We start from the raw sequence: 27,484 nt of genomic DNA, 5'->3' as shown, positions 1-27,484 counted from the left end.
TAACTGTTCAATAAACATAATTAACTATTATGCATATATTTAAAGATCACACAGACACACACAGACTTCCTGAGTGAACATTAGGTCTGGCAAGTGATCAAAGTGTACATTAAAAATTAAATTAAAATATATTAGCCATTAAAATAAATACTTCAACGATTAATAAACAGGTTTTTTTTGTTAAGTGCACACCAAGTTAGTTTTAAGCCACTACGGCGTCATTACTAATCTTAAGGGATGAGTGAATCTCTCTGGCTGATGCTCATTTTACTGCAATATTTATTGCAACACATTTCAGCTCATTCGGCTACCGGAACCTTACCGCCGTGGGAAACTAAAGTTTGAACTGACCTGGTTTAAAGCTCAAGTTTGCAACACGGCTTCACGTATGTAACACAAACAATGTTCGCTGCTGATCATTTTACTGTCAAGAAGTTCAGTTCTTGACAATACCACAACAGAAACGGGCATTCTCCATCGCCGGTTCAAAAAGACACTCAAACCGGTCTTGAGCAATCCCTTTGGCGCTCCAAATATGTGGAGTTATAAACCCAAGAATGAATGAACCAAGACAGCAAAGGCATGTTCAATCTGTGAAATATCAGAATTAGCTTCGCCGCCCGCTGGTTTCCCAGCCAACGGCGCGAGTCCCAGCTTTGGACAGTTCGGGAAGATGTACTATTGCTTTGTCTCTCCTTATCAGTCAACCCCTTCTATTTTACACAGCAGACAACACAACACCACCAACATTAGAAATGCTGCAACACTTATAAACACAGATGCATATATCTAGGCTGAAGCCACAGCAGTGGAAACACACCATGTATCAGCGAGATGCGCTGACCGCCTGACACTTTCCACACGAGTTTTGTTTCTTGATTCGCTCATCTGATGACTCGCCGGGGTTCTGTGTGGTTCTCCCTCCTGTTTTCCTTGTCTTCATACTCCGGGCGAGTTTTGCCTTGTGAGGGGCTGATGACCGGACAGAGTTCCTGCAACACTCTTTCCACTTCTTCCTCTTTTGCTGAAACGCTGGCTGAAGTTTTCGGGAGAGTCATTTGAAGAGCACACCATAAAGCCGTGCGTGCCTTTCGGGTGGAGAAAGCCAATTCTTTAATGGCAGCTGCCAGAGCGAGGACATCTGTAAGACAAACTGTGTGTTGTCACTGACAATCTCAACAGGGAATGAAGAACAGAAGAGACTGGATTTATACCCTGCACTTCACTACCCAAAGGAGACTCAGAGTGGCTTACAATCTCCCCCCTTCCCTTCCCCTCCCCGCAAACAGACACCCTGTGAGGTAGGAAGACATGAAAGAGCTCTGACAAAAACTGCTCTTGAGAGGAACAGCTCTGCGAGAACTTGTGACTGACTCAAGGTCACGTCAGCAGGTGCATGTGAAGCAGTGGGGAATCCAACACAAGTTTTCCCAGATAAGAGTCTGCATACTAAACTACTACACCAAACTGGCTCTCTCTCTCTTCTTTTGTAGTAATACGAGGGAAGGGTTAACAGAATTCAGACCAGGGGTTCCCATCCTTTTTGAGCCCGTGAACAACTTTTGAATGCTGACCCACAATGACGGGCACTACCACAAAATGGTCACCCAAACACACACACACACATAGAAGAAGCCAAAGTGCAGCGGATAAGAGAAAGATTTTTTTTGTAAAAACACACTGGGAAAGAGAAGTCCGAGAGAATAAAACCGACACAGTAGCCACAGATGTTCCTATTATTTTAATCTGCATAGCCCGTCAGATCTCCAATGGGCAATCAGAAGGTCTACTGGGCAAGACTCCACCTGGCCCTGTCGATGTGAGGAAGTGCTCAGGGTCAGCTTGGGAGGGTGACCACGATAATTTTTTTCCCCCGTCACCTCCCCTCAGTCCCTCAGGCGCCCACACAGAATCCTGTCAGAACTAAAGTAAACTAGGCGCCAGACGGTTGAGTCAAAACCAGAACAAGATTAGGGTTTGTAGAATCTTTCGGGATCAAGTGCCGTGTTCTACTGGAGAAAGTTTTCCTTCCAGACGTTTCGTTCTCAGCTGTGGAGAACATCCTCAGTGGCGTTGCAGTGGCGTTGAGGATGTTCTCTGCAGCTGAGAACGAAACGTCTGGAAGGAAAACTTTCTCCAGTAGAACACGGCACTTGATCCCGAAAGATTCTACAAACCCTAATGATGTTACCAGCCGTGAAAACCTGAAATCTTTGATAACACAACAAGAATATTTACTGGATCACAAAAGGCAAGGGAGAGGATAAAAATAGTATTAAATGGGTTGATATTCAAACGAATCGGTCGGTAGGCAGACAGCTGACAAAATCATGAATCTTTAAACACAAGAGATTGGTAAGCTGAACAAATCCAAACAGGCAGGCTTTAGAAAAACTTCCGGACAGGTATCTGCTTGGCATGCAGGAAGTCCTAAATTCAACCCCTGGCCATCTCCAGGAGAAAGGATCTGGCAGGAGGTGATGCGAAAGACCTGCCTGTGACCCTGGAGAGCCGCTGCCGGTCTGTGCTCCTGGCAGAACTATTTTTCGCTTGTTCAAGGGGACAAGGGGGACTTTATCGAGTTCGGTACAAGGTGCTGGTCATTACCTTTAAAGCCCTCTATGGCCTAGGACCTGCCTACCTGAGGGACCGTCTCTCCCCACATGTTCCCCAGAGAGTACTGAGATCGGGAACTCAAAACCTCCTGGTCGTCCCCGGGCCAAAGGAAGCCGTTTGAAATCTACTAGGGACAGGGCCTTCTCCGTAATGGCCCCTTCCTGGTGGAACCAGCTGCCGGAAGAGGTGAGGGCCCTGCGGGATCTTGCCCAATTCCGCAGGGCCTGTAAGACAGTCCTCTTCCGGCTGGCTTACAACTAACCGGCACTTGAAACTGAGTGTAGTTTTATAAGACTGCTGTATGTTCTTAATGTTTTAACTGTATAAACTGTGTAAAATGTTTAAATTTTTATATTTTTATGTTAGATTTTATATGCTGTAAGCCGCCCTGAGCCACCTGGTGGGAAGAGCGGGATATAAATCACAAATATTTGAACATAACTGTAAATTTAAACATAACTGTATGTTGTGCAGCCGTTGTGGTGTTCCTTCACAAATTCATGCTCACCTGCAAATGTACTCAATCCAGTGAGAGAGAGAGAGAGAGAGAGAGAGAGAGAGAGAGAGAGAGAGAGAGAGAGAGAGAGAGAACAGGTAAGTGCCAACGGTCGGAAAGTACTTACCCTTTTCGCTGTTGTAGCGAGAGGTTCCCTGCCTCTGAGGATTGACGGCATTGACGATCTCGTCCTTGCGTCTTGCTTGGGTCGCACGGATGGCTTCCAAGTGATGCGCCAGAGTGACGGCTATGTTAGCATGGACAGGGACGCCACAAAGCCTTCCCATTTTCCCAATTAAGGTGTGCACCTTAAAAGAAAGTCAGGCGAGACTGAATTTCGTAGGCGCACAGATGGCCTCGTTCCACTTTGCAACAGCAGAGACATGCACATTTCCACTTGTCCAATAAACTACGGTTCCTAACCGCGACGGAACTATCACTACAGCCGAGCGCTGCGCAGGAAGACCAAGCTCACGTAAGCTCATCCTAAGCAGAAAACCCATCCTAAGCAGAAAATGGGCTGGGAAAGAAGGTGCTACGGGGCAATTCAGCTGCCACGAGAAGCGACGTCCCGTGTCACATTGTGGGAGAAATGAAACGATGTTATTAAACAAACAGGGAGCCAAGCAAGACTCCCTCTAAGCTGTGGAGTCTTGCGAGCAAAAATTCTACTTTGTGAGCTACTGGCATTCGAAGTCATGAGCTACTGCAGAAATTAGTTTGCTCTGAGGCCATTTTTCCGAGCGAGGAAAAAAGGTGCGAGCCAGAGGCTAAGAATCCGTGAGCTAGCTCATACTAACTCAGCTTAGAGGGAACACTGGAGCCAAGTGAAGAATACCTCTGACAAGGCACAAAGGGAAGAGGAGGAAACTCAACAGGAAGGCCAGAAAAGGAAAAGTCACACACAAAGCTCTGTTAGATGGGAAAGATGTGTCCACGGACACAAAGATGCCAGCCAAAGTCTACGGGGAAATAAAGTCCACACCTCCATAGAGCCACTTCCTCCCCATTTCTGGTTCAGACTCCACATTAAGGGCAGCAAACGGGCCAAAATGAATCGGGACTGATCCAACTCCGGTTGGTTTCAATTCTGTTCTCTCCTCTCACGGAACACATGTCTTTTAACAGCCAAGCAATTCCCACCCACCCCTCAAGACAACCCACACAGAGGGGTTCCCCCCTTGAGCACAGCTTACCCTCGCCTGTTCCGGAACTGGTCACAATCAAGCGATCCACCCGGGAAGGTTTAGCAGGGAGCCTGGAAAAGGGAGTGGTGTTGTTTGAACTGGACACTCGCTTCCCGGGGAAGTTCCTGGCGAGTTCTGCCTCGGCCTGAAGAGAAAACAGAACACGTTCACATCCCAAGCCATTCCCAGCTTTACGGCTCTTTCCCTACCCTTATCCTGATTGCATTTTGAGACACGCCCCTGTTTAAGTCTTTGATGAAGTGCTAATCCTTCCAAGCTTCCTATCATTATCACTGATAAGCCTACCGTAAAAAAAAAAAACAGGCTCAAAATAAAATGTTATGAGTTTTAAGCGCTCTCCAGCGCAGAAAAAGGCAGACACTGAATGTCCTGGGGCAGAATCTGAGCCATTTCAGTCTTCTTCCAGTCCAGTCACACTTCAGGATTATTTGGGGAAGCAAGCAGTCAGGTGGGAATGGGGGGGGTCTAGGCCAGGGGGTCTTCAACCTTTTTGAGCCTGTGGGCACCTTTGGAATTATGATACAGGGTAGTGGGCACAACACTCACGCGAGGAAGCTCAAATGCAGGGGAGAAGAGTGGCCAGGGGAGGTACCTGGGAATTCCCTGTATTGTGGAAGGGGTGGGACTAGATGGCCCTGGAAGTCTCTTGCAAGTCTATAATTCTGTATCTTTAACATACACTGGGAAAGAAGATCATAGATTTATACCCCACCCTTCTCTCTGAATCAGAGTTTCAGAGCAGCTTACAAGCTCCTTTACCTTCTTCCCCCACAAAAGTGGTGGGGGCTGAGAGAGCTCCTCACAGAAGCTGCCCTTTCAAGGACAGCTCTGCGAGAGCTACGGCTGACCCAAAGCCATTCCAGCAGCTGCAAGAGGAGGAGCGGGGAATCAAACCCGGTTCTCTCCCAGATAAGAGTCCGCACACTTCCACCACTACACCCAACTGGCTCTCTATTAGAGTTATGGCTGACCCAAGGCCATTCCAGCAGCTGCAAGTGGAGGAGCGGGAATAAAACCTGGTTCTCCCAGATAAGAGTCCATGCACTTAACCACTACACCAAACTGGCTCTCTATTAGAGCGATGGCTGACCTAAGGCCATCCCAGCAGGTGCAAGTGGAGGAGCGGAGAATCAAACCTGGTTCTCCCAGGTAAGAGTCCATGCACTTAACCACTACACCAAACTGGCTCTCTATTGGAGCTATTGCTGACCCAAGGCCATTCAGCAGCTGCAAGTGGAGGAGTGGGGATAAAACCTGGTCTCACCAGATAAGAGTCCATGCACTTAACCACTACACCAAACTGGCTCTCTATTAGAGCTATTGCTGACCCAAGGCCATCCAGCAGGTGCAAGTGGAGGAGCGGAGAATCAAACCTGGTTCTCCCAGGTAAGAGTCTGTGCACTTAACCACTACGCCAAACTGGGGGGAGGCGAGAGAACAAAACAAGCATGGTGGCGGCAACTGCCACTGAAACCATGCTAATCTGCAGATGATCGGGATCGAAGCGGCCAATCAGAAACCTCAGGTTGGCAAGAACCCCACCCACTTCCTAAAAAACACTTGGAAGGGCACCAGGAAAGGGATTGGTGGGTACCACACTGGGCCCCTGGGCTGCCTATTCCTATGGATCTGATCTAAGCAGTCACAGATTGGCACTGATATATTATCTGATTCATACTTTTAGTGGAGGGACGGTGGCTCAGTGGTAGAGCATCTGCTTGGAAAGCAGAAGGTCCCAGGTTCAATCCCTGGCATCTCCAACTAAAAGGGTCCAGGCAAGTAGACGTAAAAAACCTCAGCTTGAGACCCTGGAGAGCCATGAATGGGGCTATGGCTAAGTGGTAGAGCATCTGCTTGGTAAGCAGAAGGTCCCAGGTTAAATCCCCGGCATCTCCAACTAAAAGGGGTCCAGGCAAGTAGACGTGAAAAACCTCAGCTTGAGACCCTGGAGAGCCATGAATGGGGCTGTGGCTCAGTGGTAGAGCATCTGCTTGGAAAGCAGAAGGTCCCAGGTTAAATCCCCAGCATCTCCAACTAAAAGGGTCCAGGCAAGTAGACGTGAAAAACCTCAGCTTGAGACCCTGGAGAGCCATGAATAGGGCTGTGGCTCAGTGGTAGAGCATCTGCTTGGGAAGCAGAAGGTCCCAGGTTCAATCCCCGGCATCTCCAAAAAAGGGTCCAGGCAAGTAGGCGTGAAAAACCTCAGCTTGAGACCCTGGAGAGCCGCTGCCAGTCTGAGAAGACAGTACTGACTTGATGGACCAAAGGTCTGATTCAGTATAAGGCAGCTTCATATGTTCACACTCAGGCCTGTAGCCGCCGGGGGGGGGGGGGGGGGGCTCCTGGGGCCCTCCAGGGCACAGTCTACTCCCCCCCCCCTTTTTGCCACGGCTGAGATGGCAAAGTATCATCAAGCGGCAGGTGGAACCAGGAGAGCTGAGCGGGGCACAGTACCCTGCACAAGCAGCAGGCAGAGAGGAGGGAGGCGGAGGAAGTGGAGGAAGCCACGAGGCATGGGGCTACTGGCTGCATAGTGGGGGAGAGGAAGGTGGAAGGAACTCCCCCCTGCTTGCACATGAGATGCAGTCCCTTCTTGACGCCAAAGTCTTAGGCCTGGATGCCTCGGCTTGGCCACTTTCAGAGCCTCCGGCTTTTGCCCCTATCCCAGAACTGGCTCTCAGCTGAACAGATCTGCAAGATCTAACTCAGGGGTGTCAAAAATACAAACCATAGGCCAAATCAGGCCCCTGGAGGGCTACGGTCACCTCAAGAATAGATCACTGTAATGCTCTCTACATGGGGCTACCCTTGACGCTAACCCGGAGTGCAGAATGCTACGGCATGGCTGTTAATGAGGCTGCCGCGATGGGAGCACATTCAGCCAGTGCTGAGAGAGCTGCACTGGATACCTGTCGTGTTCCGAGTTCGCTTCAAGGTGTTGGTATTAACCTTTAAAGCCCTCTATAGTCAGGGACCTGCCTATCTAAGGGACGCCTTTCCCCATATATCCCCCAGAGAGCACTGCGCTCAGGGGCAAAAAATCTACTGTCCGCCCCCGGGGCCAAAAGAAACCAGGTTATGTGTAAACAAGATCTAGGGCTTTTTTCGGTGGCAGCACCAGAACTTTGGAACACCCTTCGGGAAGCCATAAGGGCCCTGCGGGATTTGTCCGCGTTCCGCAGGCCCTGTAAGACCGAATTGTTTAAGCAGGCTTTCGATGTTTAATGGAAGAGGGCTGTCACCGGATATCACATAGAATGCTGGCGATCGCTGTTCGAGAATTCAATGCCGCCTATATTATATTGTAGTGATGCCACACCATAGAATGGTTTTTAAAACTGAAATATGTTTTTTAAAATTGAAATGATGGTTTTATAGGTTTTATTGGTTTAATGTATCGACACGATGTCGGGAGCCGCCCTGAGTCCGCTTGGGGAGAGGGCGGGATATGAGTCGCATGTAATAAATAAATAAATAATAGAAGGCTTCTGAGAAGCGGCAAACCCCGCAGCGGATGGGAAAGGGGCCCCCCCTGACTTTTTAAAAGCCCCACCCCCCCCCAACTTCTAAAATCCTGGGTAGGGCCCTGTTTATACTCCTGCCCTTCGTTTGGCGTCTCAGAGCGGCTCACAATCTCCTTTCCCTCCCCCCTTCCCAAAACAGACACCCTGTGAGGTAGCTGGGGCTGAGAGAGCTCTGGAAGAGTACAGTTGACCCAAGGCCACTCCAAAACGCAGCTCTCCCAGATAAGAGTCCATGCACACAGAGCTGGCTCTCAGCTGAACAGAGCTGCAAGATCTAACTCAGGGGGTGTCGAAAATACAAACCATAGGCCAAATCAGGCCCCCAGAGGGCTTCTATCAGGTCCCCGAACAACTGGCTGTTGTCTGCTTCCATCTCCCTCTCTGGAGAGCCAGTTTGGTGTAGTGGTTAAGTGTGCAGACTCTTATCTGGGAGAACCGGGTTTGATTCCCCACTCCTCCACTTGCACCTGCAGGGATGGCCTTGGGTCAGCCATAGCTCTAATAGAGAGCCAGTTTGGTATAGTGGTTAAGTGTGCAGACTCTTATCTGGGAGAACCGGGTTTGATTCCCCACTCCTCCACTTGCACCTGCTGGAATGGCCTTGGGTCAGCCAGAGCTCTAATAGAGAGCCAGTTTGGTATAGTGGTTAAGTGCCTGGACTCTTATCTGGGAGAACCGGGTTTGATTCCCCACTCCTCCACTTGCAGCTGCTGGACTGGCCTTGGGTCAGCCATAGCTCTAATAGAGAGCCAGTTTGGTGTAGTGGTTAAGTGTGTGGACTCTTATCTGGGAGAACCGGGTTTGATTCTCCACTCCTCCGCTTGCAGCTGCTGGACTGGCCTTGGGTCAGCCATAGCTCTAATAGAGAACAGTTTGGTGTAGTGGTTAAGTGTGCGGACTCTTATCTGGGAGAACCGGGTTTGATTCTCCACTCCTCGCTTGCAGCTGCTGGAATGGCCTTGGGTCAGCCATAGCTCTAATAGAGAGCCAGTTTGGTGTAGTGGTTAAGTGTGTGGACTCTTATCTGGGAGAACCGGGTTTGATTCTCCACTCCTCCGCTTGCAGCTGCTGGAATGGCCTTGGGTCAGCCATAGCTCTAATAGAGAGCCAGTTTGGTGTAGTGGTTAAGTGTGCGGACTCTTATCTGGGAGAACCGGGTTTGATTCTCCACTCCTCCGCTTGCACTTGCTGGCATGGCCTTGGGTCAGCCATAGCTCTGGCAGAGGTTGTCCTTGAAAGGGCAGCTGCTGTGAGAGCCCTCTCCAGCCCCACCCACTTCACAGGGTGTCTGTTGTAGGGGAGGAAGGTAAAGGAGATTGTGAGCCGCTCTGAGACTCTTCGGAGTGGAGGGCGGGATATAAATCCAATATCTTCATCTACCTCACAGGGTGTCTGTTGTGGGGGAGGAAGGTAAAGGAGATTGTGAGCCACTCTGAGACTCTTCGGAGTGGAGGGTGGGATATAAATCCAATATCTTCATCTACCTCACAGGGTGTCTGTTGTGGGGGGGGGGGGAGGTAAAGGAGATTGTGAGCCGCTCTGAGACTCTTCGGAGTGGAGGGCGGGATATAAATCCAATATCTTCTTCTATAAATTTTACCATTAGCACCTCTCAGATTTAAACTTACCACTGATCACACCACTGACCTTTTTCCGTTCCCTCTCGAGGGCCCTCCATTGATCATAACATTCTTCTAGATGAATATGGAGCTCGTTTGCAGGTCCGCTGCGATTCTTTGGAGGCCTGCAGTTGTTCAGAGGAGGGGGAAAGGCGAGGCATGGCGCAGACACCTCAGCGCAAAAGAGATCATTCATGAAAGGGCTCAGGTGGTGAAAATCCTCATAGTGGAAGAGGCCCACCAGTTCAGACAGTGGAAAGGGCAAGGGAGAAAAGGCAACGTTTGCTGGCGAGGGGAATGGGGGAGGATTAAATGGAGGGAAAGTGGGCGTGTGCTTACATCCAGGCACTAACGGGAAAAGAGGAAGGAATGAAGGGTTGATGAAGTCTGACAGGCTGTCCCCGTTCCGCTCTTGATTTCTTCTCGATGCGTCAAACGGAGCTTGGTTTGGGCCTGCGTATCCCGCATGCGGAATCCCGTTATTTTTACTTCTCTCGTTATGCGCTGCTCTTCCATGAGCGCTGAATTGGCTTTGCTTATTATGAAACCTATGATGTTTGGCATTCTCGTTTGCAGAATACTGTTGGGATAACCCGCTGGGTGGGGTACCAATAGGCATTTTACATACAGTCCTTCTGAAGTTACCAAGGAAGGGTTCTGACAGCGCCCGATGGGGCCGGGTTTCTTCTGTTTTTCTGAGAAGCTGGAAAGCCCTGAGGTATTCGGAACGTTATTGGACATTTGCAGTTTCCCGTCTTTTCTCGAAGGGGACGTGGGGAACCTCTGTGAACAGACAACCTGGCCTGCAGACGGATCGGCGGAAGGCCTGCTCAAGTGAGCTGAAGACAGCTGAGAGTTCACTTGCTCCCCGTAAGCGGCACATGACGGAGTCGCTGCATTTAGTATTTTGGTATCCAACCATGTGTATCCATTGTAAGATGAATTTGTATTCTGTATGGCTGGTTTTAGAGGCAGGGAATTACAGGACACTTTTGGAGGATATACAGAGGCTTTACATTCAGCGTTACCAAAGGCTATTTCTGTATTAATACCATTACGGGTGTTCGGCGGGTAGGCTTCCTGGCAATTTTGTATTCGTTCCATCAGGGAAGCTGTTTTCTTTGTTAGACGCCGGACTGCAAATGTATAGGGGTGGGAAACCAAACTGCTGTGATTCAGGAGCAGTGGTGAAATCTGCGAATCTTGCAGGAGACAAGTTGTTTCCTTGGGTTACCAGGTCCCCATATGCCCTGGACGGCAGGATTATTAGACGGCTGGCTGAAGTACTGGCTCGGTCCTTCCGGATCGTTTCCCCCAAGGACTCTTCTTGCTTGATCCGTTTTGGAATATTTCTTTATCCTGCACCAGTTTTTCCTCTAACTTGAGATGAGAAAGTGTTAAAATCCGTATGATTCCTCCCACCGTCGGTATTTAATTGCTTCTTGTCATAACCATGCATGTTCTGATATTCTAGACTGTCGTTTTGATTGATCCCAGGCCGTTTGAAAACCTTGTTTGTGGGACCAGCATCCCTGAACATCTTTTTCGGGAGACCGAGGGGCAAGGATCGGCGAGCACGTGCCAGGTTCCTGTAAGGTGGAAACTGTCAAGGTCTTTCTTTAACGACTCTGCGGAGGATGACTCCCTCGTGTTTTCTTCGTAAGGGTGCAACGTGCCAACTGAGTTAGTGAGATCTTTGTTTTCCAAAATATTTTTCGGAAAAAGCCCTGAGAAAACTGTTCTCTGGATCTGATGACCGCATGGGTGGAAAACAATCTTGAAAGAGAGTTCCTGTAAAAGACAATTTTTTTTTAATGCTAAACACTTTGTTCCATCAACACAATGTATGAAAGCTAGATTGTACATGGTCAGACTTGAAAAATACTTTACAATGCTCTCGGCTTCTATTTTAATAACAATCCATAATCAGCATGAATCCTCTGAAATTCCGAAGAGACACCTTTACTGTGGGGTATATTTTGGGCTGAACCTTTGTTTTCAAAAACAGTTAAATCCTTTGTGATAACTCCAATGACAATTTTAATTTACATGAGGAAGGAATTTGGATAAACTGGGCAATAATGTCAAGAAGAAGATATTGGATTTATATCCCGCCCTCCACTCCGAAGAGTCTCAGAGCAGCTCAAAATCTCCTTTCCCTTCCTCCCCCACAACAGACACCCTGTGAGGGTAGATGAGGATATTGGATTCATATCTCGCCCTCCACTCTGAAGAGTCTCAGAGCGGCTCACAATCTCCTTTACCTTCTTCCCCCACAACAGACACCCTGTGAGGTGGGTGGGGCTGGAGAGGGTTCTTACAGCAGCTGCCCTTTCAAGGACAACCTCTGCCAGAGCTACGGCTGACCCAAGGCCATTCCAACAGGTGCAAGTGGAGGAGTGGGGAATCAAACCCGGTTCTTCCAGATAAGAGTCTGCACACTTCACTACTATGGCTGACCCAAGGCCATTCCAGCAGCTGCAAGTGGAGGAGTGGAGAAATCAAACCCGGTTCTCCCAGATAAGAGTCTGCCCACTTAACCACTATGGCTGACACAAGGCCATTCGAGCAGGTGCAAGTGGAGGAGTGGAGAATCAAAACCCGGTTCTCCCAGATAAGAGTCCGCACACTTAATCACTACACCAAACTGGCTCTCTATTAGAGCTATGACTGACCCATAGAGCTATGACTGACCCAAGGCCATTCCAGCAGCTGCAAGTGGAGGAGTGGGGAATCAAACCCAGTTCTCCCAGATAAGAGTCTGCACACTTCACCACTAAACCAAACTGGCTCTCAAGACAATTGTGCTCTGTTTAGAAATAAACACATGGCAAGTGTATTTCCACTTTGCTCTTCTTAGCAATAATATATTTTTTCTAGTCTGTTTAAAATAATCACAGCTTTTCTACAACAAAAGGAGAGAAAGCCATTTAAATCTAACACAGCCTCCACACTGAATAAGACGCAGGCTGTGCAAACATACATGAAACACACATAACTGCAGTACAATTTACTTCAACAGTTCCAGTACAGCTGCCGTGTTACTTTATAAACAACACGTAAATAGTCAACATTGCTTACCAGTCTGTTACAGGTTCTTGCTTGTTCGGTTCCTCTAGGATGCTTGACACTAAACCAAACATGTCAGGCCCGCTGCCGGAGTACGACAGGTTTATCTGTGCCCTGCAAATGAGATGTTTGAACACCACATGTAGAAACAAGCAGAGGTACCTTGAGCAGGCGCAAGAACCTTTGATTTGAGGCAGGAGGCTTATAGCAAACCTTTGGGGTTTTAAGAACATAAGAGAAGCCATGTTGGATCAGGCCAATGGCCCCTCCAGTCCAACACTCTGTGTCACATAAGAACAGAAGAGAAGCCCTGTTGGATCAGGCCAATGGCCCATCCAGTCCAACACTCTGTGTCACATAAGAACATAAGAGAAGCCATGTTCGATCAGGCCAATAGCCCATCCAGTCCAACACTCTGTGTCTCATAAGAACATAAAGAGAAGCCATGTTGGATCAGGCCAATGGCCCCTCCAGTCCAACACTCTGTGTCACGTAAGAACATAAGAGAAGCCATGTTGGATCAAGCCAATGGCCCATCTAGTCCAACACTCTTTATCACATAAGAACATAAGAGAAGCCATGATGGATCAGGCCAATGGCCCATCCAGTCCAACACTCTCGTGTCACACAGTGGCCAATATATATGTGTGTGTGTGTGTATATATATACACACACATACACACACACACATACTTACATACATATAACACATACACATACACACACACTGTGGCTAATAGCCACTGATGGACCTCTGCTCCATATTATTATTAAATCTCCTCAAAGCTGGCTATGCTTTTAGCCGCCACCACCTCCCATAGCAGTGAATTCCACATGTTAATCACCCTTTGGATGAAGAAGTATTTCCTTTTATCCGTTTTAACCAGACTGCTCAGCAATTGCATTGAATGCCCACGAGTTCTCGTATTGTGAGAAAGGGAGAAAAGGACTTCTTCCTCTACTTTCTCCACCCCAGGCATAATCTTGTCAACCTCTATCATGTCACCCTGCAGTCGACGTTTCTCCAAGCTAAAGAGCCCCAAGCGTTTGAACCTTTCTTCATATAAAAATGACTTTTTTCAAATAAATATGACTAATTCTATTCCACTAACCCGAATTTATTGTAAAATTTTAAGGAACAAATCTGCCAGTATATAAAAATCTTTTGGAAATGACATGCTTCCAATGGCTGTCGCACTTCCAAATGAACGCACGAAGCTGCCTTCTGCTGAATCAGACCCTTCGTCCATCAAAGTCAGTACTGTCTACTCAGAATGGTAGCTGCTTTTCAGAGTCTCAGATAATAAAACCACCTACTGCCTAACCCTTCTAACTGGAGATGCTGGGGATTGAACCTGGAACCTTTTGCATTCATTTGGAATGCTGTGTACAATTGTGGTCACCACTCCTCAAAAAAGATCTTAAAGCATTTGGGGAAAGTGCGGAAAAGGGCAACTAGAATGATTAATGGGTTGGAACCCTTTCCCTATGAAGGGAAACTAGAATGATTAACGGGTTGGAACCCTTTCTCTTGGGGCTCTTTAGTTTGGAGAAACGATGACCGATGGGTGACATGTTAGAGGTTTACAAGGTTATGCATGGGGTAGAGAAAGAAGCACTTTTCTCTCTTTCTCACAATACAAGAACTCGGGGACACTCAATGAAATTGCTGAGCAGTTGAGTTAGAACGGATAAAAGGAAGTACTTCTTCATCCAAAGAGTGATTAATACGTAGAATTCACTGCCACAGGAGGTGGCGGCGGCTACAAGCAAAGATGGCTTCAAAAGGGATTGGATAAACATATGGAGCAGAGGTCCATCAGTGGCTATTAGCCACAAGGTATAGATGGAACCTGGAACCTCCCATGGATTTCTGCCTTGCCGTGGCGAGAGGGCTTGCACAGTTCAGTGAGGCTGTGGGCTATGCCATGCAAGGGCCACCCAAGGCCACAGCTGAGAACCCAGACGAAACGTAATCCACTGGAGAAGGAAATGGCAACGCACTCCAGTATCCTTACCAAGAAAACCCCATGGACAGTAACAAAAGGCTAAAAGATACGGCGCTGGAGGATGAGCCCCTCAGGTCAGAAGGTGCCCAATATGCTACTGGGGAAGAGCGGAGGGCAAGTCCAAGTAACCACAGAAAGAGTGAAGCAGCTGGGCCAAAGCCAAAAGGAAGCTCAGCTGTGGATGTGTCTGATGGTGAAAGAACAGTCCAATGCTGCAAAGAACAATACTGCATTGGAACGTGGAATGTTAAGATCTATGAAACAAGGTAAGCTGGATGTGGTCAAACAAGAGACGGCAAGACTGAACATCGACATCCTGGGAATCAGTGAACTAAAATGGACGGGATTGGGTGAATTTAACTCAGAGGATCACCACATCTATTATTGTGGGCAAGAGTCCTGTAGAAGAAATGGTGTGGCCTTTATAGTTAACAAGAGAGTGAGGAAGGCAGTAATGGGATACAATCTCAAAAATGATAGCATGATCTTGGTCCGTATCCAAGGCAAACCATTCAATATCACAGTAATCTATGCCCCAACCACTGATGCAGAAGAGGCTGAAGTGGACCAGTTCTATGAAGATCTATAACACCTTCTAGAATTAACACCAAAAAAGATGTCCTCCTCATCATAGGGGACTGGAATGCCAAAGTAGGAAGTCAAAAGGTGACCGAAACAACTGACAAGTTTGGCTTTGGAGAACAAAATGAAGCCGGGCAAAGGCTAGTAGAGTTTTGTCAAGAGAACAAGCTGGTCATAACGAGCACCCTCTTCCAACAACCTAAAAGGCGACTCTACATGTGGACGTCCCCTGATGCGCAACACAGAAATCAGATTGATTATATACTCCGCAGTCAAAGATGGAGAAGCTCCTTACAGTCAGCAAAAACAAGACCTGGAGCTGACTGCGGCTCAGATCATGAGCTACTCATCGCAAAATTCAGGCGAAAACTGGGGAAACCATCAGGCCATTCAGGTTTGACCTTGATCACATCCCTTATGAATATACAGTGGAGGTGAAGAATAGGTTTAAGGAACCAGAGTTGATAGACAGAGTGCCGGAAGAACTATGGACAGAGGTTCGTGACATTGTACAGAAGGGAGCAATCAGCATCATCCCAAAGAAAAAGAAATGCAAGAAAGCAAAGTGGCTGTCTGATGAGGCTTTACAAATAGCTGAGGAAAGAAGGAAAGCGAAAGGCAAAGGTGAAAAGGAAAAATTCACCCAACTGAATGCAGATTTTCAGAGAACAGCAAGGAGAGATAAGGAGGCCTCCTTGAAAGAACAATGCAAAGCAACAGAGGAAAATAATAGAATGGGAAGGACAAGAGATCTCTTCAAGAAAATTGGAGAAATCAAGAGAATGTTTCGTGCAAAGATGGCCATGATAAAGGACAAAAACGGTAGGGACCTAACAGAAGTAGAAGAGCTCAGGAAGAGGTGGTAAGAATACACAGAAGAATTATACAAGAAGGATCTCAATGTCCTTGACAACCATGACAGTGAAATTGCTGACCTTGAGCCAGACATCCTGGAGTGTGAAGTCAAATGGGCCTTAGAAAGCATTACTAACAACAAAGCGAGCGGAGATGACGGTATTCCAGTTGAGCTATTCAAAGTCCTAAAAGATGATGCTGTTAAAGTGATGCACACATTATGTCAACAAATTTGGAAAACGCAACAGTGGTCACAGGATTGGGAAAGGTCAGTTTATATCCCAATCCCAAAGAAGGGTAATATCAAGGAATGTTCAAACTATCGCACCATTGCACTCATTTCACATGCCAGCAAGGTCATGTTAAAGATCCTACAAGCTAGGCTTCAGCAGTACGTAGATCGGGAACTACCAGAAGTTCAAGATGGGTTTCAGAGAGGTACAGGAACTAGAGAACAAATTGCCAACATTTGCTGGATTATGGAGAAAGCATGGGAGTATCAGAAAAACATCTATTTCTGTTTAATTGACTATGCTAAAGCCTTTGTGTGGATCACAACAAACTGTGGCAAGTCCTTAAAGAGATAGGACTACCAGACCACCTCACATGTCTCCTGAGAAACCTGTATAAGGCTCAAGAAGCAACTGTCAGAATGGGATATGGAACAACAGATTGGTTTAAAATAGGAAAAGGAGTTTGACAAAGATGTATATTGTCACCCTGCTTATTTAATTTATATACAGAGTACATCATGCAGAATGCTGGCCTGGATGAAGCAGGAATTAAGATTGCCGGGGAAACCATCAACAACCTCAGATATGCAGATGATACCACTCTAATGGCAGAAAGTGAGGAGGATCTAAAGAACGTCTTGTTGAGGGCGAAAGTGGAGAGCACAAAAGTAGGGTTGAAACTCAACATCAAAAAACCTAAGATTATGGCATCTGGCCCCATCACACCATGGCAAATAGAAGGGGAAGACATGGAAGTAGTGACAGACTTCACATTTCTGGGATCCAAGATTAAATTAAATTTAAAATTAAAAGACGTTTTCTCCTGGGGAGGACAGCTATGGCGAACCTGGGCAGTATAATAAAAAGTAGAGACATCACCCTGCCAACAAAAGTCCGTGTAGTCAAAGCGATGGTATTCCCAGTAGTAATGTATGGCTGTAAGAGCTGGACCATAAGGAAGGCCGAGCGCAGAAGAATTAATGCTTTTAAGCTGTGGTGCTGGAGAAGACTCTTGAGACTCCCTTGGACTGCAAGAAAATCCAATCAGTCAGTCCTAAGGGAAATCAACCCAGACTGTTCCCTGGAAGGTCAGCTGCTGAAGCTGAAGCTCAAATACTTTGGCCACCAAATGAGAAGGGAGCACTCACTGGAGAAGATCCTGATGCTGGGAAAGACAGAAGGCAAAAGAACGGGACGGCAAAAGATGAGATGGCTGGACAGCGTTACTGATGTAACTAACATGAATTTGAGCAGACTTCGGAGGATGGTGGAAGACAGGAGGGCCTGGCGTGACTTTGTCCATGGGGTCGCAAAGAGTCGGACTTGACTGTGTGACTAAACAACAAATAGATGGAACTCTCTGTCTGGGGCAAGTGATGCTCTGTATTCTTGGTGCTTTGGCAGCAGTGGGAGGGCTTCTAGTATCCTGGCCCCACTGATGGACCTCCTGATAGCACCTGGTTTTTTGGCCACTGTGTGACATAGAGTGTTGGACTGGATGGGCCATTAGCCAGATCCAACCTGGCTTCTCTTATGTTCTTAAGCAGATGCTCTAAAATTGAGCCACAGCCCCTCCCAGGAAGATGTCTAGAAAATGCTCTCCCACATGGCAATCACTTCATACCTTTTTTTGGTGCAATCTTGCAATGAACCAACAGCCGTGGTGTCATCGGCACACGTTGACCAGCTGCTGTATAACTGGGGAGACTCCACATTGGGTGGTGTATTCGTGATCCCTCCGAACAGTGGCGAGAACAACTGTGCATCCATTTCTGGCTTAGTGCTGTTTACCTGAAGTCAAATTAAAAGACCGGTTTTAGAAATAGGAGATTCAGAGACCAGTTGCAACGGCAAGTACAATTCCTCCTGAAGAAAACAATATTGCCTCCAGTTATCAGTTGCCACCCAGACCGTGTTAGGAAGAAGAACTTCAGAATCTGAAACAGCATCTCTTGAATGAATGCTGCATCAGACTGGTAAATAAAATAGGCAAGAAGAGACAGCTAAATAAGTAGCTTTAAAAAGTCCTGGTTTTAACTGGACCAGCACAACCAATTAGGCAAATTCATCATTTGATGTTTGGATTATTATATGTATCTGGGTTTTATCCTTCCGTTTCGCAAGTCAATAAAACACGCATCCTCTTTCATATAATCCCTAGGATTAATCACCTGAAAAACCTATGAATCTGCCTAGTTCGCCTAATGCTGTATAGCCACAGGGCATCCGTTTGTAGAAATAATTTACATCCATTGGTAAAAAAACAAACATCCATTTGTAAAATGAAAAAAAAAACGTTTTACATCCATTTGTAAAACTGTTATAATATAGCTTTATAAAATAACCAATCTTCAGAAACTAGAATTTTCCACAACAAAATCCAGCGCTGGAAAAATGTTCCATTTCAGACGGTTTTCTACTCCAAAGAGAAAAAGGAAATTGGCCTTGTCAAGCCCTAATTTTATTTTATCATGTGGGTAGATTAGGAGCAGGCTATATGCCCTCTGAAAAGTGCTCCCCCAACCCTATTTCCACTGAACCCTGACACTCCAGGATGCAGGATGCCTTTAAGGGCAGTGACCATTCTTAACGCAGAAGGGGAATAATAGCAGCCAGAGCAAAGACACTTCCCTCCAATCCTTGGTCATGCAATGCACTCACCTGGGGCTTGTAATGATAGAATGCTTCACTTTGTTGAAGCAGGTCCCCACAGCCCCTGTTTTCATGTGCTGCATTTCCAAACAAGCAGAAATTCAAATTCTTAGCCACAGGTTTCACCTGTTTAAGAAATAATAATTCAACATTTTTTGTCAACAGCTTGAAAAACCGTTGAACCAGGCTGTGTATTTATTTATTTTATTTAATCCCAATCCCTCCCCACCCCCCCCGCAGAGCGGCCTACATCTTTCCCCTCCGTTTTAGCCTCGCAGCTAACCTAGCAAGGTAGGTTAGGCCACGTTTTGTACAATGAAAAAATATGTAAGCTTCAACCACCAATAGTGCGTACAGGAAAACAAGCAAAAATTCAAATTCATAGCCACAAGTCTCACCTGTTTAAAAAAAAAAACCTAACTGCACATTTTTGTCAACAGCTTGAACAACCAAGTTGTGTAGTTATTTATTTTATTTAATCCCAACGGGGTCCCAAAGTGGCCTATGTCTTTCCCCCCACCCCCATTTTAGCCTCACAACTAACCTAGCGAGGTAGTTCAGGCCAAGTTTTGTACAACTAAAAGTTAACTGACAGATATGCAAGCTTCAACCAGAGATCGTGCATATTTGAAAAAAGCATACAGAACAGAGCCAGGGACAAACCACGGCCAGGGATCCGTGCTCTGCCCATAGGAGTTTTTAAATCTGCCTTCAGGTCGATTGAACAACCTTTTGGAAGCTCTGGATCGACTACCACACTGGCAAAGACTGTCTGAACATTACATGGGAGAAAGAAACAGAACGGATGAGGCTGCCTTATATCGAATCAGCCCCTTGGTCCATCAATGTCAATATCGTCTCTTCGGGCTGGCAGAAGCTCTCTCCAGGGTCCCAGGGTCTTTAACATCACCTACTGCCTGGTTCTTAACTGGAGATGCCAGGGACTGAACCTGGCACTCTCTGCATGCCATGCTTTGCCACTGAGCCCTTTCCACTAGGTCTCTCACCACTCTTGAGAATTCCAGCTTGGGAGTTGGCTTCAAATCATTTCTTCGTAGCATCCCTTTGCTATAAAGTTGGTGACGACTCCACCGACGCATTCTACAAGACTATTACTTAATGGGCTTTGTTCACAACAGCGGTACCACACAAGCCAGCACTTTACAGATCTCAGCTGCAGCAAGCTCCGTTGCCAAGTGCTCCCAACAGTATTATACAAAATGGAGCGGGGATCACAGCTGAGCTCCATCAAGAAGAAGATGAAGAAGATATTGGATTTATATCCCGCCCTCCACTCTGAAGAGTCTCAGAGCAGCTCACATTCTCCTTTCCCTTCCTACCCCACAACAGACACCTTGTGAGGTAGATGAAAATATTGGATTTATATCCCACCCTCCACTCCAAAGAGTCTCAGAGCGACTCACAATCTCCTTTCCCTTCCCCCACCCCCAACAACAGACACCCTGTGAGGTAGATGAAGATATTGGATTTATATCCCGCCCTCCACTCCAAAGAGTCTCACAGCGGCTCACAATCTCCTTTCCCTTCCTCCCCCACAACAGACACCTGTGAGGTAGATGAAGATATTGGATTTATATCCCGCCCTCCACTCCGAAGAGTCTCTCAGCGGCTCACAATCTCCTTTCCCTTCCTCCCCCACAACAGACACCTGTGAGGTAGATGAAGATATTGGATTTATATCCCGCCCTCCACTCTGAAGAGTTTCAGAGTGGCTCACAATCTCCTTTACCTTCCTCCCCCCCCCCCCACAACAGACACCCCGTGAGGTATATGAAGATATTGGATTTATATCCCGCCCTCCACTCCAAAGAGTCTCAGAGCAGCGCACAATCTCCTTTACCTTCCTCCCCCCCCCACAACAAACACCCTGTGAGGTATATGAAGATATTGGATTTCTATCCCGCCCTCCACTCTGAAGAGTCTCAGAGCGGCTCACAATCTCCTTTACCTTCGTCCCCCACAACAGACACCCTGTGAGGTAGATGAAGATATTGGATTTATATCCAGCCTTCCACTCCAAAGAGTCTGAGCGGCTCACAATCTCCTTTACCTTCCCCCCCACACACACACGACACCCTGTGAGGTAGATGAAGATATTGGATTTATATCCCGCCCTCCACTCTGAAGAGTCTCAGAGTGGCTCACAATCTCCTTTACCTTCGTCCCCCACAACAGACACCCTGTGAGGTAGATGAAGATATTGGATTTATATCCCGCCCTCCACTCTGAAGAGTCTCAGAGTGGCTCACAATCTCCTTTACCTTCGTCCCCCACAACAGACACCCTGTGAGGTAGATGAAGATATTGGATTTATATCCCACCCTCCACTCCGAAGAGTCTCAAAGCGGCTCACAATGTCCTTTACCTTCCTCCCCCCCCCCCCCACAACAGACACCCTGTGAAGTAGATGAAGATATTGGATTTATATCCCGCCCTCCACTCCAAAGAGTCTCAGAGCGGCTCACAATCTCCTTTCCCTTCCTCCCCCACAACAGACACCCTGTGAGGTGGGTGGGGCTGGAGAGGGCTCTCACAGCAGCTGCCCTTCCAAGGACAACCTCTGCCAGAGCTATGGCTGACCCAAGGCCATTCCAGCAGCTGCAAGTGGAGGAGTGGGGAATCAAACCCGGTTCTCCCAGTTAAGAGTCCGCACACTTAACCACTACACCAAACTGGTCTCCAACTGCTGACGCATTCATTCTGGTCCTACGAGGACATTCAGTAGCAAAAAAAAATAAATAAAAAAAGTCTTGAAAACAGCAAAAATCCAAAACCTCAACATGGCCCCAAGATAACATGGGAGGACAGGACAGGAAAACCTCGCTAAAATCAAGTCTGTCTGGGTCTACGCAAGGCTTGGATAGCTTTTCTGGGAAGCCTACACACACACTAGTCCCGAGTTGCACAATGGAAGCCAGGTAGGGTGTACCTGACCTGTGGCGTTCTAACAGTCTAGGAGCATTTCCTTCTAGCCAGACAGACCTTGCAGATTTCTATTTCGTCTGGGGTCTCTGCAAGGTTCGTTCTTTACATCTGCCGCCTTGCTTCCTCAGACTCAGACAAAGGGGGAAATCTACCCTGACTCTGCACATTTCCTTGAAGTTCCAAACAAACCTGCGCAGCAGCGGTACCCCCTGGTTTTCTATGAGAGCGCAATCTGGAACACAAGCCACCGGGAGCGAACAGCGGCCCCGCCTCTACGTCCTACCGACTCCTCAGCCGTAGGAGACTTCCACATGACTCTCTGCAACTCAGATACGGGCACTGTTGCCAGGCTATGGCTAGCGTCTCTTCTCCGCCCGCTGGACGCATGAACGCAAAAAAAGCAAGGCGAACGCAGGGCTGCTCAGTTGCAAACTTCAAACGCAAACGGTCAAATGTTAATGCAAGCTTTCCAGGGAACTACTGGATCGTGAATCCACACAGAAACCACTGAAAGCTTGCTTCAAAGCCAAACAAATCCCTCCCCCAAACAAAGAATTCCAGTTTCAGTGGCTTTGCAGCGGTAACTCTTTCCTCTCACAAGGGAATAACGAATGTCAAAAGTCCATGACTGACGTACTAGAACAAGACAAACACTGCAGCTATGTTTTTGGCTTTCTCCCTTTACAACAAGCTTCAGCCATGCCCTGACGTTATCTGAGAGAACCCGGGTTTGATTCCCCACTCCTCCACTTACAGCTGCTGGAATGGCCTTGGGTTAGCCATAGCTATCTCAGGAGTTGTCCTTGAAAGGGCAGCTGCTCTGAGAGCTCTCTCAGCCTCACCCACCTCACAGGGTGACTGTTGTGGGGGGAGAAGATATAGGAGATTGTAAGTCGCTCTGAGTCTCTGATTCAGAGAGAAGGGCAGGGTATAAATCTGCAGCCTCATTCTTCTTGGAATTCAAGTGTGTTGGAAGAATTATGGGAACTGTAGTCTTCAGGCAACTGTGCAATAGAAGAAGAGATTGGTTTTATACCCTGCCCTTCAATCGGAGTCTCAGAATGGCTTACAATCTCCTTTCCCTTCCTCTCCCTGCTACAGACACCTATGATAGGTGGAGCTGAGAGAGCTCTTTCAAGAACTGCTCTGAGAGAACAGTGACTGACCCAAGGTCTCCCCATCAGCTGCAAGTGGAGGAGGGGGGAATCAAACCTAGTTCTCCCAGATAAAGAATCCATGCCCCTTAACCCCTGCACCAAACTGGCTCTCAAAATAGTCCAGGGCTCCAGCAGAGCAGCTGTTTGCAAAGCATCTGCAGCAGCTACATAAAGGAGTGAACAGCTTCATTCAACTAAGCATAAGAACATAAGAATATAAGAGAACCCATGTTAGATCAGGCCAATGGCCCATCCAGTCCAACACTCTGTGTCACACAGTGACAAATTTTTATATATATATATATATATATACACACACATACTGTGACTAATAGCCACTGATGAACCTCTGCTCCATATTTTTATCTAAACCCCTCTTGAAGCTGGCTATGCTTGTGGCCGCCACCACCTCCTGTGGCAGTGAATTCCACATGTTAATCACCCTTTGGGTGAAGAAGGACTTCCTTTTATCCATTTTAACCCATCTGCTCAGCAATTTCATCGAATGCCCACGAGTTCTTGTATGGTAAGAAAGGGAGAAAAGTACTTCTTTCTCTACTTTCTCCATCCCATGCATTATCTTGTAAACCTCTATGATGTCACCCCCGCAGTCGACGTTTCTCCAAGCTAAAGAGCCCCAAGTGTTTTAACCTTTCTTCATAGGGAAAGTGTTCCACCCCTTTAATCATTCTAGTTGCCCTTTTTCTGGACTTTCTCCAATGCTATAATATCTTTTGAGGTGCGGCGACCAGAACTGCACACAGTACTCCAAATGAGACCGCACCATCGATTTATACAGGGGTATTATGAACAGTACTTCAATTAAGCATGAACAGTACTTCAATTAAGTTTTAAACTGATACCTCAGTTTGGCTGTTTGCCTAAGTTACTGATGTTCAGAGCCCCTCTATCTAAATATGAGTGAGGGGAAAAGAGGAGGGAAGGGGGGGAGGAGAGATGAGAAACCCATCAAGATGTCATCAAGGACCAACTTCCATAAGATTATTCTAAGGATTATTTGTCATTTTTTTTTTTTTTGCTCTCTTGTATTTTGCAAGCTTTTACGGTCTATAACAGAAGTGGTCAAACCTGCTTCATGCAAAAGCCGCACAGAAGAAACATCAGATCATAGAATCAGAGTTGGAAGGGATCTTCAGGGTCATCTAGTCCAACCCCCTGCACAATGCTCGAGAGCCGCAAGACAGGAACATCAAATGTTTGAGAGCCGCGAGGGAGGGAGGGAAGGAGGATGGGGAGGAGAGGTGGAAAGAAAGGCAACTTTAACATTAAAATGCATTCTCTGAGCCACCGACTGGCTTGGAGAAGTGATTTAAGCGAGAAATGCCTTCTCCAAGCTGGCTGACCGGGGCAGTGGGGGCTTCCAGATCCACACAATATATGCGGAAGAGCCACACGTGGCTCCCGAGCCACAGTTTGGCCACTCCTAATAAGCTGCTTATAAACAGTCTATAAAGTGTTTGCAACCAAAGCACTCTCATTGTCGTTCAGCTAGATTCAGGTGGGTTGCCACGCTGGTCTGAAGCAGCAGAACAAAGTTTGAGTCTAGCGGTGTCTTTAAGACCAACAAAGTTTAATTCCTGGGTATAAGCTTTTGTGCACACGAAGATGAAAGCTCATACCCAGAATAAAACTTTCATTGGTCTTAAAAATTGCCACTGGATTCAAAGCTTATTCTTTCAGCCTCCCCTCTTTCACAGGAACGAGAATAAGGCAAATGGGCAAGCTTCACATACCCATACGTGCTCCTTGCAGGGTCAGAACGAAATAGCAGGATACTAGGGCGGGGGGCAGATGGCAGGCGCCTAATCCCCTTACAAGGCGCAGGGTAGGGTTGCCAAGTCCAATGCAAAAAATCTCTGGGGGACTTTGGGGGTGGAGCCAGGAGACAATTGCGGGTGGAGCCGGGGAGCAAGTGTGTGACAAACGGGAACTCCAAAGGGAGTTCCGGCCATCACATTTAAACGGACTGCACCCCTTCTAAGCTGAGTTAGCATGAGCTAGCTCACAGATTTTTAGCCTCTAGCTCACAAATCTTTGACTTCGTTCAGGAAGGATGTCCCCCAGAGCACACTAATCCATGCAGTAGCTCACAACTTTTAATGCCAGAAGCTCACAAAGTAGAATTTTTGCTCACAAGACTCTGCAGCTTAAAGCGAACATTGGCTGGGGGGCTGGTACATATATGAACGTATGAAGCTGCCTTATACTGAATCAGACCCTCAGTCTATCAAAATCAGTATTGTCTACTCAGACTGGCAGCAGCCTCTCCAGGGTCTCAAGCGGAGGTTTTGCACACCTATTTGCCTGGACCCTTTTCAGTCGGAGATGCCAGGGATTGAACCTGGGACCTTCTGCTTACCAAGCAGATGCTCCTACCACTGATGTTTGAGGGAGGGAAGGAAGGAAGATAGAAGGGGAGGAAGAGGTAGAAAGAAAGCAACTTTAAATGCATTTTCCAAGCCACCAGCTGGCTTGTATAAATTATTTAAAGAGACAATGCCTTCTCCAAGCTGTACAATGGGGTGGGGGCTTCCAGAACCACATAATACAGGGATGGCCAACAGTAGCTCTCCAGATGTTTTTTGCCTGCAACTCCCATGGCTATGCTGGCTGGGGCTGATGGGAGTTGTAGGCAAAAAACATAAGAATATAAGAGAAGCCATGTTGGATCAGGTCAATGGCCCATCCAGTCCAACACTCTTTCACATAGTGGCCAAAAAAATTATCTATATATATACGACACACATACACACACACATATATATACACACTATGGCTAATAGCGACTGATGGACCTATGCTCCATATTTTTATCTAACCCCCTCTTGAAGCTGGCTATACTTGTAGCCGCCACCACCTCCTGTGGCAGTGAATTCCACATGTTAATCATCCTTTGGGTGAAGGACTTCCTTTTATCCGTTTTAAACCTGACTGCTCAGCAATTTCACTGAATGCCCACGAGTTCTTGTATTGTGAGAAAGGGAGAAAAGTACTTCTTTCCCTACTTCCTCCATCCCATGCATCATCTTGCAAACCTCTATCACGTCACCCCCACAGTCCACATTTCTCCAAGCTAAAGAGCCCCCAAGCGCTTAACCTTTCTTCACAGGGAAAGTGTTCCAAACCTGTAATCATTTCTAGTTGCCCTTTCCTGCACTTTCTCCAATGCTATAATATCCTTTTTGAGGTGCGGTGACCAGAACTGCACACAGTACTCCAAATGAGGCCGCACCATCGATTTATAACAAGGGGCATTATGATACTGGCTGACTTGTTTTCAACATCTGGAGAGCTACCACTGGCCACCCCTGAATATGTGTAAGAGCCCCAGTTTGGCCACCCCTGCAAGAGGGCACCATGGAGGACACTTCCCTCCCCCTCCCCGCGCTTCCTGATGACCCTGAAGGGGGGGAGGGGTCCCAAACTGAGGGGACCCCCCGCCCCCACCGGGGGATTGGCAACCCCAGGCGCAGAGGCCCAGCCTTCCCCCGCTGGATAGGGAATTTCTCCCTTTTGAGCCTCGCCTTCCCCCAGCTGCGCCTCACCTCAGGCCGGGGGGTCCCTCCCGGGAGGGGGACGGCCAGAGCCCGAGCGCCGTCGGCCACCATCTTAGCTCGGCCGGCCCCCTTCCGCTGGCCTCTGAAGGGAGGACGACCGCGCAGGCGCACAGCAGTCCCCGCAAGCCCCAGCGCGAGCAAGGGGCGGGGCCTGGCTCTGCCAGGGCTCCGGGCGGGAACTTTGGCGGGGAAGGAGGAGGAGCCAGCCGTGGCTCCGCCCCTCCCCCCGCCCTCCGTGGCGTCGCCTCGCGAGGGAGCGCGCGCGCGCTCTGCCCGCCAAAAGGGGAACGTTGGCTGAAGAGGGGGAGGGGCAGAGGAAAAACGCTGATTCAAAAAAAAAAAAATCGCCTCAGCCGAGGAGGGAGACCGTTGCTCATTAGCATATGCTACTCAGGCAGGGGCGGGGCCAAGGATAGCTCTCCACTTTTCGCCTACAACTCCCATCAGCCCCAGCCAGCATAGCCAATGGCTGGGGGCTGATGGGAGTTGTAGACAAAAAAAAAAAAAAAATCTGGAGACCTACCCTAAGCCGCCCCTGTGGGTTTCGGGTTGCCAATCCCCAGGTGGGGGGGGGGGGAGCAATAGCTCCGTGTAAAGAATGCCTCTTGCAATGCAAATGGTTTTCGATAATGTCCAATAAGGATGTTTTTATACACTTGTAGTAGAGAATTGATTCCTTTATTCATACAGGCATATCCGAGCGAATTTACCACTCATGTGCTTCGCTCATCGCAGCCAAAATAATTTTCACATCATTTTCAAAGAGGTGGGGAGGGGGGCAGGGGATCTCCCTGTTTGGAGGCCTTCCCCCCACTTTAGGGTCATCAGAAAGTGGGGTGGGGGGGAGGAAAATGTCTGCTGGGAACTCTGGGACAGTGGCTCAGTGGTAGAGCATTCTGCTTGGGAAGCAGAAGGACCCAGGGGTTCAATCCCCGGCATC

At 47.7% G+C, this 27,484-nt stretch overlaps 1 non-coding gene and 1 pseudogene across 1 annotated transcript; one reads left to right on the top strand and one right to left on the bottom strand.

Annotated features, from left to right (window-relative positions):
* On the bottom strand, positions 1 to 26,614 carry LOC132578332 (meiosis-specific coiled-coil domain-containing protein MEIOC-like; annotated as a pseudogene).
* Positions 6,014 to 6,080, top strand: TRNAS-GGA (transfer RNA serine (anticodon GGA)). The gene has a single exon. It is a non-coding gene; the product is annotated as a tRNA-Ser (tRNA).
* Positions 26,615 to 27,484: the final 870 nt, after the last annotated feature.

Source organism: Heteronotia binoei, chromosome 10 (genome assembly GCF_032191835.1).
Source record: "Heteronotia binoei isolate CCM8104 ecotype False Entrance Well chromosome 10, APGP_CSIRO_Hbin_v1, whole genome shotgun sequence".
In the NCBI taxonomy this organism is placed as follows: Eukaryota; Metazoa; Chordata; class Lepidosauria; order Squamata; family Gekkonidae; genus Heteronotia; species Heteronotia binoei.
The sequence above is the reverse complement of the archived record's forward strand: the minus strand, read 5'-3'. Positions and strand labels throughout refer to the sequence as shown.